Source organism: Primulina eburnea, unplaced genomic scaffold (genome assembly GCF_022965805.1).
Source record: "Primulina eburnea isolate SZY01 unplaced genomic scaffold, ASM2296580v1 ctg857_ERROPOS2198143, whole genome shotgun sequence".
In the NCBI taxonomy this organism is placed as follows: Eukaryota; Viridiplantae; Streptophyta; class Magnoliopsida; order Lamiales; family Gesneriaceae; genus Primulina; species Primulina eburnea.
The window spans coordinates 179,878-196,579 of NW_027331625.1; positions in this window are offsets into that span (position 1 = coordinate 179,878).

Here is a 16,702-nt window from a genome sequence, read left to right on the forward strand (position 1 = left end):
GTTCCCTCGGTGAGTTTTAGGTGTGTGATATTGCTGATGTTGTGTATATATGGATGGGGCTTAATCTATCCTTGAAAGAAAACTAGGGTCAGTTAGGTATTTATGAAGATAGCCATAGCCATGTGGAGGCCGTGATCCGTAACTTGCTCACTAAAAAAGTGTTAGCACTGAAGCTCAATTATGGTACTCAACCCTCTGTGGTTTAAACTCAGATCTTAAACATTGAAAGGATATGGTTATTGATTGACAACTCTTTCATGACTACCCATCCTATACCCACAGAAACGGAGCACAGAAAGGCAGTTCAAACAAGAGAAGAAAGAAAAGTTTTCTCGCCCCAGAAACATGTTAAATTGCCCTTTCCTTATTGTGGCTCGCCCCACTCTCCCCAAATCGTGGCATGGTGTACACGAGATGTTGTAGTTTAAGGTTCAATTATTCCATGGTAAGATCTTGTATTCAATTTCGTGTTTTCCCAGATAGTGAAGGAAGGTGAGGAACCAGTGCAGCTACTTAAGTATCTGGCCTGCTTTTCGGTAGACAAGTATTTAGACAAAGAGATCGAGAATAAAGATGACATAGTCAGAATCTCAGTTTCGTTTACTTGAATCGGCAGCATCCTAAGCAGATTTCAATTCCTACTTCTGCTTGTGTGATGTTAGGACAGAATCCCCTTTCATTTCACAGAAAACTATGTACATGGCATTTGTTGTGAGATAATGGGGGCTGTTTAAACACTGCTGTTCTCTAATTGTAAGTTTCACCTCCTCAGTACATTGGATTGCCTTCCGTCCCCCCCGTTGCCTACTTCGACTTCTCGGATTGTCGTTTAATTCGGTTCATCTAATTTCATCTGCATTTAACGCCGAAGTTGGTGTGTTTTCTAGTTAGTATGGATCAGTATAAAAAATCATTAGCTTATTTATTGTTATTATGATTAGTATACCTCTTCTAATTTACCATCTGTTTTATTTTATGTATTTAAATTGACTTGGAAAGAGAAGGTAATCAGTGTATGACCTGCAATGAAAATGCAAAAATAATTCCATGCAAAATGGACAAATGGTTGCAACTACGATAGTATACCGTATCATACCGAAAATTTTGTATTGTATATCGTATCGAAATTACGGTATAAGTAATTCATGCAAAATGGACAATGGTTGCAACTTTTGTTCAAACTATTGATCGGTTGGATGATTTATAAATGTGGAACTTTGAATCCATAATTATCAAGCTTGTATTGCACTTGAATGAAATATGATAAGTGAGGATATTTGAAGAATGAATTAATAATAATACTTAATTTATATTCTGACCAATCACAATTACTACACATCTATATATTATAAATTAATAATTTGATAGATCTGAATTCATCTAACAATAAATATAGATTAAAAATCATGAATTTGAAAGTCAGTGACTTCAAATCCCACTATTCAAAGGCACAATTAGCAGAACCATTCTCGGCTAAAATCAACTTATATTTATCAATATTTTTGGGCATTGGAATATACAAATGGCAAAAAATTGTTTGGACGGTTTCAGGGTCGTATTTTATAAGACGGATCTCTTATTTGGATCATCCATGAAAAAATATTACTTTTTATGCTAAAAATATTACTTTTTATGTGAATATCGGTATAGTTGATCCGTCTTATAGATAAAGATTAGTGAGACCATCTCACAAGAGACATACTTTTTTTCTTTTTATATATAGAATATCTGTCTTTCAAAATCGTAAATAGCATTTTCGGGAATCGTACAACCTTTACATATATAATAAAATAATCTTATTTCATCATAGCATTTTAAAATATCATTTAGCTATATTACGATTCTTCGGGACACTGCCAGACTTTTCGAATTACCCGAGATGTAAAAGACCATTTTACCCTTATTCCCCGAAATTCCAATTTTGAATTTTTCTTCACTTTTCTTGACTCGAGCCTAACCTATAGCTCCATAATCTTATTTTTGACTCTATTTTATTAGACGTAAACCCGAGTCTTTTGATTTATCGACTTATAGCTTAATCGTGAGTGTTTTAAACCGAATAAATTTAAAACTTAATATGTTCATCCCAAATTTTAAACTTAGACTTTTCATCCCTAAACTATCCCCGTGACCATGATTCGACCCCTGTAGATGTCTCTTCACTCTCCCTAGCCATTTTCGAATCTCTTTCTCCCTGACCAAGCCATCGCACCCAAAACCATCGACCACCTTGGACCAGACCATGCCCAGACCACAGCGCCCTCCGGACCCTACTGAACCTACTGGCCAGCCCCTATCCATCCGCACTAGCCCCTTCGCACCCATGCAACCTAGCCGATGGAAACATCCCCAAACATGCAAGGGAAACTCTAACTTTCAGCTTCCACCATACACTTTCTTCGCTACTGTCCAGCCTTTGTTTACCCCTTAAACGACACTTTTACAATCCTTTAATTTCCTCTAACGACAGCATGTCTTGAAATCATAACCCGTCTCAAATGTGCGCAAAACGTTAAAACTTTGAAAAATATTCATCCAGCCGTCAAATAATTTGATCAATATAATTTTCATTCTTTAAAACAAAATAAAACTACATATTATGATTTAAATTGTGCAAAATAAAGTTTAGAAACGTGTTTTTGGGTTTAAAACGCTCGCGAAATACGAATGTCGAAGCATTGAACGTCGGTGACAACGGATGACGATTTTTATCCTTTTTTCTGGTCAAACCCTACCAAAAACTCATATTAAAATGCAAGGAATTCGGGTCCAAAACCCCTTACAAGCCTTCAAGTTTCGGCCGTGTTCTACCTTCACTTTCAATTTCACGTAAATTATGTGTGTGTTTCAGTGTGTTTGGGGGTGTGTGTAGGACTCTTTTAAAAGAATTTAAACAAGGTTTCCTAAATACTTAATTAATGGCTTAATTAACCCTAGTTTTTTAAATAATTAATTAGGCACATTAGATTAAAAATCATTAGGCCTCAAATTAAAATGTTTAAAAATACCTATTTCCCAGATTCTTTATAAATTACACAAAATTCATTGATCCTACTATAATTTAAGTGCCTTTAAAAATGCTGAATCCTTAAATTATTTAAAAATAATATTTTTCAACTAAAAATAAAAATTTAGCTTTTAAATTTTTAACACCTTAATCATCTCCGGTCTTCCATCCCCGGCCAACCACCGATATTCGTCTGCAAAATTTTTAAATTATGCAATCTAGCAAAATTTACAATTAATCATTTAATCAACTCAAAATACTATTCACGTACCGAAATCATTTAATTAAAATATTTTAATAATTTTCAAACATGCGAATCAACGTGGACTGATTTTCAGGCGTTGCAAATAATGATTCTTGACATATTATTGTTACTTCACAAAATTCTGATGATCCAGATGCAGAGATGTAGACATGAGATACAAACACCATTATGATGGTAAAGTCCGTTATCGGAGACAGGGAGATTCGAGTCGTGCCTCGGTGCGTCTCCTATCAAAAGCTCACTTCCAACGGTGCTCGTTTTCAACTTGCAGATGGGATGCCAACCAGGCAGGGACGGAGCCACCCGAAAGGCTGGGTGGGCTCCAGCCCAGGCTTTTTTTTGGGCTTATTTAAAATATGGATGTGTTTTTTTTAAAAAAAAAATTAGCCTATTTTAGCCCACAAATTTAAAAAATAAAATAACATTGATATATGACAAATTTTATCCCACATTTTAGCCCAAATTTTTAGCCCAGGATCAAATTTTCTGGCTACGTCCCTGCAACCAGGTATCTTCTTCTCTCGTCTTTAAGGTATCTATTATTAGAAATTGCTGATGAATCTTGAACTAGAATATGACAAATAAATTGTTTAATCTAAACAGATGTGGCAGTTGAACACCAACGGCGCCTTGGCGAATAGCTATTCTGGTTATGTTCTCTCTTTGTCAAGACATGGAAGAATCGGTGGTCTCCTTGTTCTTTCAGTGTAGGATTCCCAAGATCATTTGGGAGGGTAGGCCATTGGCTATGTAAAGGCCCTAAAAATACTTGCTTTGAAATTTGCGGAAAATTAAAAATTTATTTTTAAAAGAACTTAAATGGCCTCATTCATAAAATCAATCGATGAATCAAGTTCAATGTTTAAAATATAGCAGTGGATAAAATAATTGTTTTCCAACAACAACAATTTAAAAATGTTTGACGACTGAATAAAATTAGTTTGCGGAATAAAATAAACACCGCTGTACTGAGGTCCTCGGGTGCCACTACTGCCGCCCAAGCTAGCTCACTGGTCCCCGCCCTCGGCCCCGGCCTCATCATACCTACAACAATCAAGTCTAGTGAGTCTAAAGACTCAGCATGCATATATCGCAGGTAACGAGTAAAATCTGAAGTAAATATGCATGGGCTAAATTCATTCCATGAGACATGCTAAAATATCTGTACTGAGCAATTATATATACGTGCATGCTGAACTTAATCACAGTAAAAAAATTGCTCGTTGGAGCCTGCACTGAAATAACTGATAAAACTTCTGTTGAGATTATGTTTTACGCCTGTGGCCACTGCACTAGCTGAACTGATCGGTAACTGACTACCGGGGAGCCGTGAAACTGAGCTGGCGGTCACTGAGACCCGATGGTACCAACCTGAACTGAGCGGTCACTGAAGACCCGATGGTACCAACCTGAACTGAGCGGTCACTGGCGACCGTATAATAATGCGCCCACATAGTGAATGAACCACAAGCCATATGCCCATAAATCTCAAAAATAATCATTTTTCTGTTTTCATCCACGTAAAATAATTAACTGACGATAATGAAAATATCCTGAAATTTTACCAACTGGAATGGATCGTCCCCAGGCTCGCTGCAACCTAAAAATGCCATGAATATGCAATGGTTTTCTTAGGCAAATTATTGCAATTAATTTCTAAATGCGACACTCGTCTAGACCTCGTATTTAATCATGACTTTAAACCAACCCGAACCAACACTGAACCAACGTGACGTCATGATTAAAATACGCTTAAAATTATGATTTATGCTCCTAAAATTATGAGGGTCGAAATCTAGGTGAAATGGAGCCAAAACATGAACGCTCTTTCGAGAGTCAATTTTGCACATCGCACCGTAAATTCTCGACGACCTCAAAAGATCCGAATCACGAACGGTCAAAACATGACCTTCCTAACTCAATGGGGCACTGTCCAGTCCAAGGCCATAGGCTAAAAGCCAACCAAGAACTCAGACGAGCCCTCGCACCGGCCAAGCAACCTGCTGTCAAAAAAATCCAGCAGCTGTGTAGTGCTAGTGTCTTGCTTTGATCGATGTCTTGCGTCGTTCCAGTGGCCATTATTTACCGTGGCACGACCTAGACATCTTGGGGTGTGTATGGACCGTGGCTAAGGGCACAAGGCCGAACCAGATCCAACCAAGCCCCCAGAACGAAACGCAATCCTGCTGTCAAAAATGAAGGGCGAGAAGGGGAGGGGCTGTTGTGATGTTTTATTTAAAAACCGAGGAGCCATGGAACGAGCCACCAAAAGGGCGACTTAGTCACGTCTTAGACATGCTAGGGAAGTGATCCAACCATGGCTATGAGCCCGGGCAGCCGAGACCAGATCCAATCCCACTGACAGCACACTGAAAACTGAAGCACAAATGGCAGCAATGGGGAGTTGCGTGTCATCTCGTTTTCTAGGCAGCAAGGGGGCTGAAAGACTGGACCAAAGTGGTCTTAATACATCCTACTACATGCCTAGATGCAGCCTTGGAAGCCTGGAGTCGAACCATTCCCGAAACTCACAAAAACAATACAACCGTGAAGAGCATCAAGGAAGTCAAGAAAATTCTGCACCAATTTTTTTTTTCGAAAATGCTTGCTGTCAAGATAAATCTGTTTCCTGCTGTAAAAATCGAGACCATTTGATGCTATAAATAATTAGGACTTGATTGAGGTTTAGAAAGAATATAGACATGCCTGGTTCGTTTTTGAAAGAAAACGAAAAGAAGGACGACGACGCGACGCGGAGGTGGGAGTGGCTTCTCTTTTCTCCTTCTTTTCTCTCTGGTGCACACGATTTTCTCCCTAGAATACTACTGAAAACTCACGGTTTTTCTACTGAAATGGCTGCTGATTTTCGAGATTTGGGAGAGGGGAGAGTGATCTGTAATGGGGAGGATAGGTGCAGATATAAGGGATCTCAGACTAAGTCTCCAACTTTGAAATCTTGTTTGATATCAATATGTTGGGGTGCTTCTAGAATTATGTGGCCGATTTTCCTTTGGTTATTCTAGCCTAGGAAAGGCTCTACTATTAATTAAAATGGTACACCCAAAAAAATCCTAGACTAAATTACTAATTAAATCAAAGGTGAGATAATGAGGAATCATTTCTATCTTCTAGTTGTGAGTAAAGGGAAAATGTTTGATATCAAAACTTTTGATGGGATAAAATGGTGCCCTTGGTCGAATATGAGTCTAGGTGCAAGGGAAAGAATGGCTTAATTAATTATTGGTAGAGATTTAAAAGTTGAGGGAAATAATTATCTAGAAAAGTTTAAGGGGATAAAGAAAGGATACCAAATTGAGAGTTGATATTAATTTAAACTAAGGGGTGAGTGGCCGAAAATTTGAGGATAAATGGGGAGGGAAAATATTTTCTTAAACCTTGAATTTAAATCTCTAGTGTTTAATTTACCCGATAAATATTTTATGGATTAAGAACTAATTATCTAACTTATTTACTATTCTATCTCAACTTAATTAGATAATCCCATAAACTTTATTTTACACTAAACTCATCACTTGTTAATTAGCTTAAATAAATTCTAGTATATTTCCCCAAATATTAAAATTATTTCTATGCTCCAACTCCGGTCCGGCCTCACTGAATTTACTGAAAAGCTGAAAATCAAGCTACTGAACTGAATAATAAAATAATTAACTTCAAAGAAATGCATTAAAATAAACATGCACTGAGTCATTAGATTTCAAAATAATAGAATTATGCATGGCTTGTACGCAGTCTAAATTTCGGGTTCTACAAGCTAGTAGATAGAGAAACTCATGGGTTTTCCAGCAGCTATTCTTAGAGCATTTCAGAAAAATTACAGAGAGAACTCGACGTTGGCAATAAAGAGATATACGGCCTTTGCAGCTACGGTGTATCATGTATGGAACTTGCGTAACATAGTTTATTCGAAAATGATAAGCGATTGTCGATGGCATTGTTCGAAGGATTCAGATTCATACTTCCATTGCATACCCGCGTGTATATCATAGTGTCTGTTCAGAGCCGTACCTGTGTTGAATGAGACTGAACGGAAATTGAAAAATGAGCCATCTTGTTGAATTATAAAATAAATTCAATTTGTAAATAGCAAATTACTAATAAATACATAAATATATCAAAACCAATTTAACATTAATAACAACTCAATAAATATTTAAATAACTACATGTATACTATTCATCTAGCTTTTTAGAGGCAGAAATATTTATCAGATATGTGTAATCCAATTGTCAGATCATTTCTTCTTAATCGACAACATAGTTAGCCCATTTAGTATATTTTGCGACATTTTTATTGAAAAATATTCTGTAAAAACTACACTTTTAGTCTCTATAATTGTAGAAACTACAAAATCAAAGAATTCTTTGAGTCGAAAAAACAAACTAAAAAATCAAAGGACAATAAATCCCAAAAAATATGAATTTCATCTTTCAACAGTCCATACATTCAAGCTCTATTCACCTATTTTTTCATTTCCTTAGATTATCCACTTATTAATTACACGTCACGCATAATTATATACACTCACAATTCAATTATAACTCATTAAGAATTTAAATCATGAGATGTGTGTTTTAGTTATATATTTAATTAACATGATCTCTAAGCACTTACCGTGCCCCATATCGCCAAGTAAATTTCATTTTCAGTGAGGATCTTTTGATAGATTATCTACAAATAATATAAATGTTATTTATAAAGAAGATTTGAAATGAAAAATAAGCACGATTCATGAAGAAAATTACTTACCTTCAGGCTTAAAAAATTAGGGGACCGTAAACTTTATTTGTTGAACGAGAACAAAAATCAAGGTTGAGATTTTGAGTGGGTTAGGAACTATATCATATATTTATATATAATTGGGCCCCTTATTGTGTCGGACCCTGAGGCAACCGCTTGGTTGACCTCATAAAAAGGTCCGGCTTTGTGTCTGTTTTATTGTATTTCATTGTATATGTTAGAATTTCGGTATATGATGTTATTTTCTTCTGGAAATGTCCAGCGTATTTGTATCCTGAACTTTTTACTTTCTTAATGAAATTCATGTTCCTTTTAAAAAAAAGTAAAATATCTCAGGCTATTACATATGTTTGCTCAGGCATTACATTGTTAACTTCCATAACCATTTGCTAAGTAAACTTTCACACAGTTAATTCTGGTAAAAATGGGATTCGTGCTTCGACTGCATCGGGAAGAAACGGTACATAGCATCTTAAAACTTGCGATATTTTTCATTAAAACGACATATTTAGACTCTTTTTCAACTTGAACCCCTCCGATGTCATTACGTCGATGAATATTTCCTATGTTTTGTGTAAATACAGAGAAGAATGGAGTGGAAAGGACTTCGGGGTTGTGAAAGAATCGTTTTCCATTAAAGCTGTTACTCATGGATGCGCGCTTTGTTTTCTAAATTGCTCTTAGGATTTGAATTGTTAGCTAATTGAAGAAAATGCTAATTTTATGTAAATCTTATGTTAAATAATGCTCCTAGAATTCAAATGATTCCATGGGGACAAAGTGAATTTATGCATAACATCAGTTGATAATAATCTGATAATAATCTGATTCATTCAGATAATTCTTTAGCTGTTTTCCCCTTTTTTGTCAAATACCTCCATTTTGTCCGATAGCTTTTTAACGTGAAGGGAGAGAATTTTGACATCTGATGTGATGCTTGAGGCAATAGTGGTGAAGGAGGTCTGTAGTAACTCCATTTGCTTTGAAACAAAGGTTTCCAGTCGCTGAAATCTTTGACTATTTACATCTTGATCTGTAGATAAGGAATCGAGTAACCCCTGCTTTTTTTGATCCATAGTTTTGACAAGGGAGTCCATTTTGACTCTAAGAGCATTCATTTTCTCTAAGTTGGACTCATTTAGATGATCCAATTTTAGAGTATGAGATAGTTGCGTGTTCTGAATTTTAGAGATGGTAGAGATCATTTGCTCCATATTATTCATTAAATGCTGAACTTCTTCCAGAATAAGATCAATATATGAAGAATTTTGAGGAGGAGATTGGTAGGAGGATCCTGCTTCTTTGGTGATGTGTTCAGAAACGACTAATTTGTGGTCAGTTGAGACTTGATCATCAACATTTTGAATCGAAACATCAGTTTCAATTATTTCTCCTTGAACTGTAAGTGGAGGAGATGAATTCTGTTCAGCAGAATAATTGGTCTTAAGAATAACAGATGGTGGAGAATTGAGCACCGGTTCCTGTAGCGGAGGATCTTGACAAGCAAGAGGATCGTCCGTTGAATTATTCATGTTAGCAGATGAAGCTTGCTGAATTGGTTCTTTTGCAGAGATAGGAGCCTCTTCATCGGTTTGATCAACTGGATGATCAATATTGTCATTTGTAGATTTACTCAAGTGAGAATCCTGAACGATTACTGAAATGATCTCATCGATGTCAGCAAAGGAAAGCTCAGCTTCGGTGTATAGTTGTTGTTCAGTAGGAGGTGACTGAAGCTTTTCTAGAACTGGTACGTCAGTTGTAATCTTCATTGATGAGATCATTTCAGTAATCTGCATCTGAATAGCCTGATCAATTCCAATCTCTTTCTTAATCTTGACAAATTTGGCAGGAGAAATGTCCAGGTTGATTTTTGGTGGCATAGTGTTCTTTGCATTGAACACTTTGAATTTCGATAATCTTTCAGAGTTAGCATCCACTAAACCTTTTACTTTCAAAAGATAACTGATTTGTACGGCAAAACCCTTGGATTGTTTTGACGATAAAAACATATTTTTCAGTATGTTGAAGATGAGCCGTTTCCAGTTGAATTTTTGATCAGTCATAATAGCAGTAATGGCTTGAAACTTTTCCAATGTAAGGGCAGCAAATGATCCTGCTTTTGCTAAGAGCCCTTTAGCAATTATATCAGCAAGCAACTGAATTTCATGTTTCAGTTCCTTCTTAGGATCGGAAACTTTAATTTTCCGTCCATCAGCAGATAAAAGGATTTGCATTTCATCAATATCAGATGCTTTGACATCCGAAAGTTGTGATAATCCGTCACAAGGTAAAGAGAATAATTCCCCAAAAGAATCTTCAGATATAGTTAGCGACTGATAATTGACAGTAGAATTTATGATACCTTCTGAGTCAACCTTGCCAGAGGAATAGAAATCTTGAAGTTCTTTTGGATATATATCCTGCGATGATTGTCCCAGAAATGTTCTCAGTCCAGCATTTTCGAGTTTTCGAAACACCTTTTTGACCTCATCATCTCCGAAAGATAAAATGGATCCAAAATTGTTTGACATAGCATTAAGCATGCAAGCGGGAATCTGAGTCGTCATTTCGTACTGGGTGATTTACTGAAAGAGAAATTTAGAGAAGATATTTGTTCTTACTTTCGGCAGTTTGTGAATAATCAAAAAGTAGAACTGAAATGAAGCGGGCAATTGTACATATGTTCGTGCTATTCAAATTTTGGACACGTGTCAGTCCGTAAATAATTTGTGTTTTTTTTGTTTTTTTAAAATAATGTACGCGTGCCATGTGTGTGCAATTTTGAGTGGTTAAAAACGTGTACACGTTGTAAACTTAAATTCATCATGATTTAGCAGATAGTCACGTCATTTGATTTGGAATATAATAGGTTTAATTTATTAACTTTGATGAGAAGATTAGTAGAATTTTCAACTGAACGATCAGTTTAGGAAAAACTGAGTCCTTTCAGTTAGGAATTCACTAACAACTGTCTTCTCAGTTAATCTCTTAAACCATCATTCCCCCTAAATAAATGCATTAAGGAAAAATGACGGTAATAGACAGTAATGATTAAAGACGAGTATAGTGCTTGGCATATCAAACGTCACAGAGAGAAGTGTCCTTTCGTTTTCCTTGTTTTGTCCTATAAATAAGACTGAAAAGTTAGTCACAAGTATCAGCAGAAAACTTTTAAGAAGAAATGGCAGGAGCAAGTAGTTCAAATGTCGTTCCAGTTTCACTTGAGGCACAAAAAGCTGCGATAGAAGACAAGGTCTTCTATGCTAGTCTTCCCTACTGGGAAGAGTTACAGGAGCTAGAGCTTCTGTACAACTCAGGAAGGGTCACCACCTTTAGGCGGATGGCCCAGTTGAGAGAAGTGCGAGAGCACTTAAAAATTTCTGCGAGGTGGATGCCTTCAAGGAGGGCCACCTTTATGAATTGATGTTGCGTAAGGAGTTGGAGACTCTTAACAGCATCGCATCTTCACATGGTTTCTGCAAAACTTCTTCCTCAGCACTAGCTGTTTGGATGAACACGTGGATAGCTAGTGTGAAGGAAACTTATAATCATGTAATTCTGTCAAATATTTATGGATGAATGAAATATTTATTTTGATTAATGTGTCATTTTATTTTGTTTTTGTGCACAATGATCTGCGATGAGATATAAACACTTAAACGCTAACTGATATCAGTTGTGATAAACAAATAAACTGATAAAGGATTAATTTTAATAATTTGGTTATAAGATTCAAACTAATATGAGTAATTAATGATTAATCTTATAACTTAAAGTCCTTGGTAAATAGGAAAGACATATTTAATGACTTAAAACTCTTTGGCTTCTTCATTTTCCTATAAATAGTAATCACAATGTGATATATTATCAGTAAAACTTTCAATATGTCTTATTCTGATACAGGCAGTAGCACTCATGTCCATGTGACTGATCAGTAAGCCCCTCGTTTAGCTGAAATTAAAAGGAAAATGGAGAAGTATGTCTTTCAAAAGGTATTGACATCCTGGGAAAAGATTCAAGAGTTGAAGAATGTGAGTGATAGTGGTGTCATTCCTACTCGTGCTCAGGAAAGGAGAGCACTGAAATATCTTGCTCGTTTTGAGGTTAGCCATGTTAGAGAGTTGGTTGAAGATAAATGTCTTTTAGAGGCACTGCTGCGGAAGGAGTGGCATGTTGTTGATAAGATTTTGAAGTCTAGGGCATTTGCCAGAGTTCGAATCTATGAGTTGAATGATTGGGTTAGAGCATGGCTAAATACAGTTGGGTCTATGATTTCTTCTATAAATTGGGAACGTTGGTATTCTTAATGAAATATTATTTTTAATTTGTTGTGTTCTTATTTTCTGTATTTAATTCTGTTGAAGAAGTTATATTTCTAATAATATCTAAGATAAATCAATTAAACCAAGAATGTTTCGAAAATAAGAAAACTTAGCCTCTGGTAGTGGTTTTGTGAAGATGTCTGCTGCTTGTTGTTCCGTTGATACATACTCCAATCTGATGTTCTTCTTCAGTGCATGATCCCTGATGAAGTGATGTCTGACATCTATGTGCTTGGTTCTGGAGTGAAGAACTGGATTATATGTTATAGCGATTGTACTTGTGTTGTCACAGAATATCGGTGACTCCTTTGCATCAACACCATAATCTTTCAGTTGTTGCTGAATCCAAAGCAGTTGGGCACAGCAGCTTCCAGCAGCAAGATATTCTGCTTCAGTTGTGGAAGTTGCTATGGATGTTTGCTTTTTACTGAACCAAGAGATCAGTCTGTCTCCTAGAAACTGACATGATCCACTTGTGCTTTTCCGATCAAGCTTGCATCCTGCATAATCTGCATCTGAATAGCCAACTAAATTGAAAGATGAGTCTTTTGAGTACCATAATCCAACATTTTGCGTGCCTTTAAGATATCTCAAGATACGTTTGGCAGCAGAAAAATGTGATTGCTTAGGATTAGCTTGAAATCTTGCACATATACATACATCAAACATAATATCAGGACGACTAGCAGTTAGGTACAATAAAGAACATATTAAACCTCTGTAAAGTGTCGTCTCAACTGATATTCCCCCTTGATCAATGTCTAATTTAACTGATGAGCTCATTGAAGTACTTGCTGTTGAACAAGATTCCATGCCAAATTTCTTCAGCAATTCCTTGGTATATTTGGTTTGGCTGATAAATGTTCCTGAGTCCAGTTGTTTCCCTTGTAAACCAAGAAAGAATGTCAGCTCACCCATCATGCTCATTTCGAACTTTTCCTGCATCAACTTAGCAAATTTCTTGCATAATTTGGGGTTAGTTGACCCAAATATAATATCATCACCGTAAATTTGAACAAGTAAGATATGATCATTTTTCGAGAATTTAAACAAAGTCTTATCAACTGATCCAACAGTAAAATCATGATCAGTTAGGAATTTTGATAAGGTTTCATACCAAGCTCGTGGAGCTTGTTTGAGACCATATAATGCTTTGTTCAAATGATAAACGTGATTAGGAAAATTATGATTGACAAAACCTGGAGGTTGTTCAACGTAAACTTCTTCTTGCAATTGGCCATTTAGAAATGCACTTTTCACATCCATTTGATAGACTTTAAAGTTCTTGAAGGATGCATAGGCAAGAAATATTCTGATTGCCTCCAGTCTTGCAACTGGTGCAAATGTCTCATCATAATCAATCCCTTCTTCTTGTCTATAGCCTTGTGCTACGAGCCTTGCTTTGTTGCACACAACTGAACCGTCTTCGTTCAGTTTGTTCATGTATACCCACTTTGTACCGATAACAGTTTTAGAAGATGGTCTTGGAACTAAGTTCCAGACATTGTTATGAACAAACTGATTTAGCTCTTCTTGCATTGCATTAATCCAATTAGGATCAGCAAGAGCTTCGTCAGTTTTCTTTGGTTCGATTTGAGATACAAAAGTTGAATGAATAAATAAATTGAGCATTTGATTTCTTGTTCTTACTGGATCAGATGGTTACCTATTACTAGTTCTGGAGGATGTGATTTCTTCCATCTAAATTCAGTGTTGGGTGCTTCACAGCCAGCAAATTCTTCATTAGGTAACTGAATGTTCTCAGTTTCAGTTGGAGCTGATTCAGTTGATAATTGATTTCCATTAGTTTGCTCCATTAACTGATTGTCAAGATTTGCTTCCAATTCAGCTGGTTGATCCAATATCTCAGGTTCAGGTGTATAAAAAATATTCTGATTATTACAACTTTCGTCTGAGTCATCATCTTCCAGACTGATATATGTAAATCGATCAGCTAGCTCAACTTGATCAGTTGGCTTATCGATTAGTGCAGTTTCATCAAAGTTAACATGTGCAGATTCTTCAACATTCAAGGTTTTCTTATTAAATACTCTGTAAGCTATGCTAACTGATGAATATCCAAGGAATATTCCTTCTGCTGATTTGACATCGAATGCTTTTAAATAATTTTTACCATTTTTATGAATAAAACATCTACAGCCAAATATTTTGAAGTAAGTGATTATGCTTTTTCTTCCATGCCAGATCTCATATGGTGTTTACTGCTTCTGCCCAAAATCTTTGAGAAATGCCTGAATCAGCAAGCATCGTTCTAGCATCTTCCTTAAGAGTCCGATTCCTTCGCTCAGCTACACCGTTTTGCTGAGGTGTTCTTGCTGCTGAGAATTCATGCTTGATTCCAGTATTTTCTAAAAAGTTTGAAAGTGTTTGATTGATGAATTCAGTTCCTCGATCAGATCTGATTCGATCAATCCCAACTGATTTTTCATTTAAAAGTCTTTTGAAGAGTTTAATCAGTTGTGCAGCAGTATGGTCTTTGGATTTGAGAAATATAACCCAAGTAAATCTTGAAAAGTCATCTACGACCACCAAAGTGTATTTCATTCCCCCTAAGCTCATGACTGGTATTGGACCAAAGAGATCCATGTGCAATAATTCTAAGCATCGGGATGAAGATTTACAGCCTTTGTTTTTGAAAGAGGATCGAACTTGTTTTCCATGCTGACATCCTGAATAAAGTTTTTCTTTTGAAAAATTTATTTTGGGCAAACCAGTTACAAGTTCATGCTTACTCAGATAGGCAAGAGATTTAAAGTTTAAATGATTTAACCGTTTATGCCACAACCAGTTTTGAGATGATTTAGACGCAATAAAGCATACTGGTGTATAAGGTTGATCATTCCAGCTGACTTTGTAAGTGTTTCCACACCTTTTGCCAGCTAGAATAATCTCTTCAGTTGAGTTTTTGACTGAACAAGAGTGTTTGTCAAACTGAACTGAGAATCCATTATCGCATAACTGACTAATGCTTATCAGATTATACTTAAGATTCTCGACTAATAAAATATCATTAATGGTGAAGTTACCATGGATAAGCTTACCCTTACCCACAGTTTTACCTTTGGAATTATCCCCAAAACTGATGTTTGGACCATTGTATTTAACAAGTTCAGACAATAATTTTGAATCTCCTGTCATGTGTCGTGAACATCCACTGTCCAGATACCATATTGATCCAATGCTTGTTTCTATTGCCTGTAATTAAACACAAAATAAGATTCTGGTACCCTTTTCTATTTGGGTCCAAAGTTGATTAGTCCTTTAGGAATCCAGACTTGAATTAGTCTAACTGACTGTCCTGTTGCTGTATTCCATATGGTCCTTCCCTGTTTGTGTGTGCTTGGTGTATGGTGTGTGGATGATACAACATGTGTTTTGTTCTTTTTCAACTGATTGTTCAGCCGATATCTTTTCTGAATTGGCTTACTGTTGTAGTAGTTTGAGTAGCCATATGAATGTTTTCTGCTGAGATTTTTTGGTTGCTGATTCCATGAGTCAGTCTTACCCTTTGGATTATATCCAATTCCACATCTTATGCCTTTAATCATATTCTGATATGGCTGTTCAATCAGTTTGCTCGACTCTTCTTGATTTTGTACCATAACTGATTTTACAAAGTGAATATATTTCCCTTTGTTCATATTCAGTTTTGGTTGAGTATCTTTGGAAGACAAATCATCTTTACTACAGAATCCTAAACCAGTTTTATCATCAACTGATTTCTGAGAATTCTGTATATTAGTTAAAGCTTTAGATGATTTGTTCCAAACTTGAATGAGCTCATTGAGCTTTGTATTTTCAAGCGACATTTTTTGAATCATTGATTGATTCCTGCTTCTTACATCAGTGAGTTCAGCAATCTCCCTTCTTAGACTCAACATTTCAACTGATTCATCAGTTTTTGTTTTATTGTCTTTGGGATCATCTTGATTTGCTCTGAGTTTTTCAAATGATAAAGCAAGCTTTTGATACTCATTGACCATGTCATGAAGAGTTGAGATAAGTTCTTCTCGTGTAAAATCAATAGAGCTAAAATCAAATACCTGCTCGCAGCTTGATTGATCTTCTATGTTATCTGCCATTCGACATGTTACTTCTTCCTCATCCTCACTTGAACTGCAAGAACTTTCTGGATCTGACTCTTCGCTGTCAGTTTCTGCCCATTTGGCTTTGCTGTCTTCAGCTAGGAGTACTTCATGTTTCTTCTTGTAAGGCTTCTTTTCGTCCTTAGATCTTCTTTTGTGCTCATACATCTTCTTCTTTCTTTCAGTTGAAGTTTAATTATCCTTTTTAGGCTTTGGACAGTTGGCAATAAAGTGACCG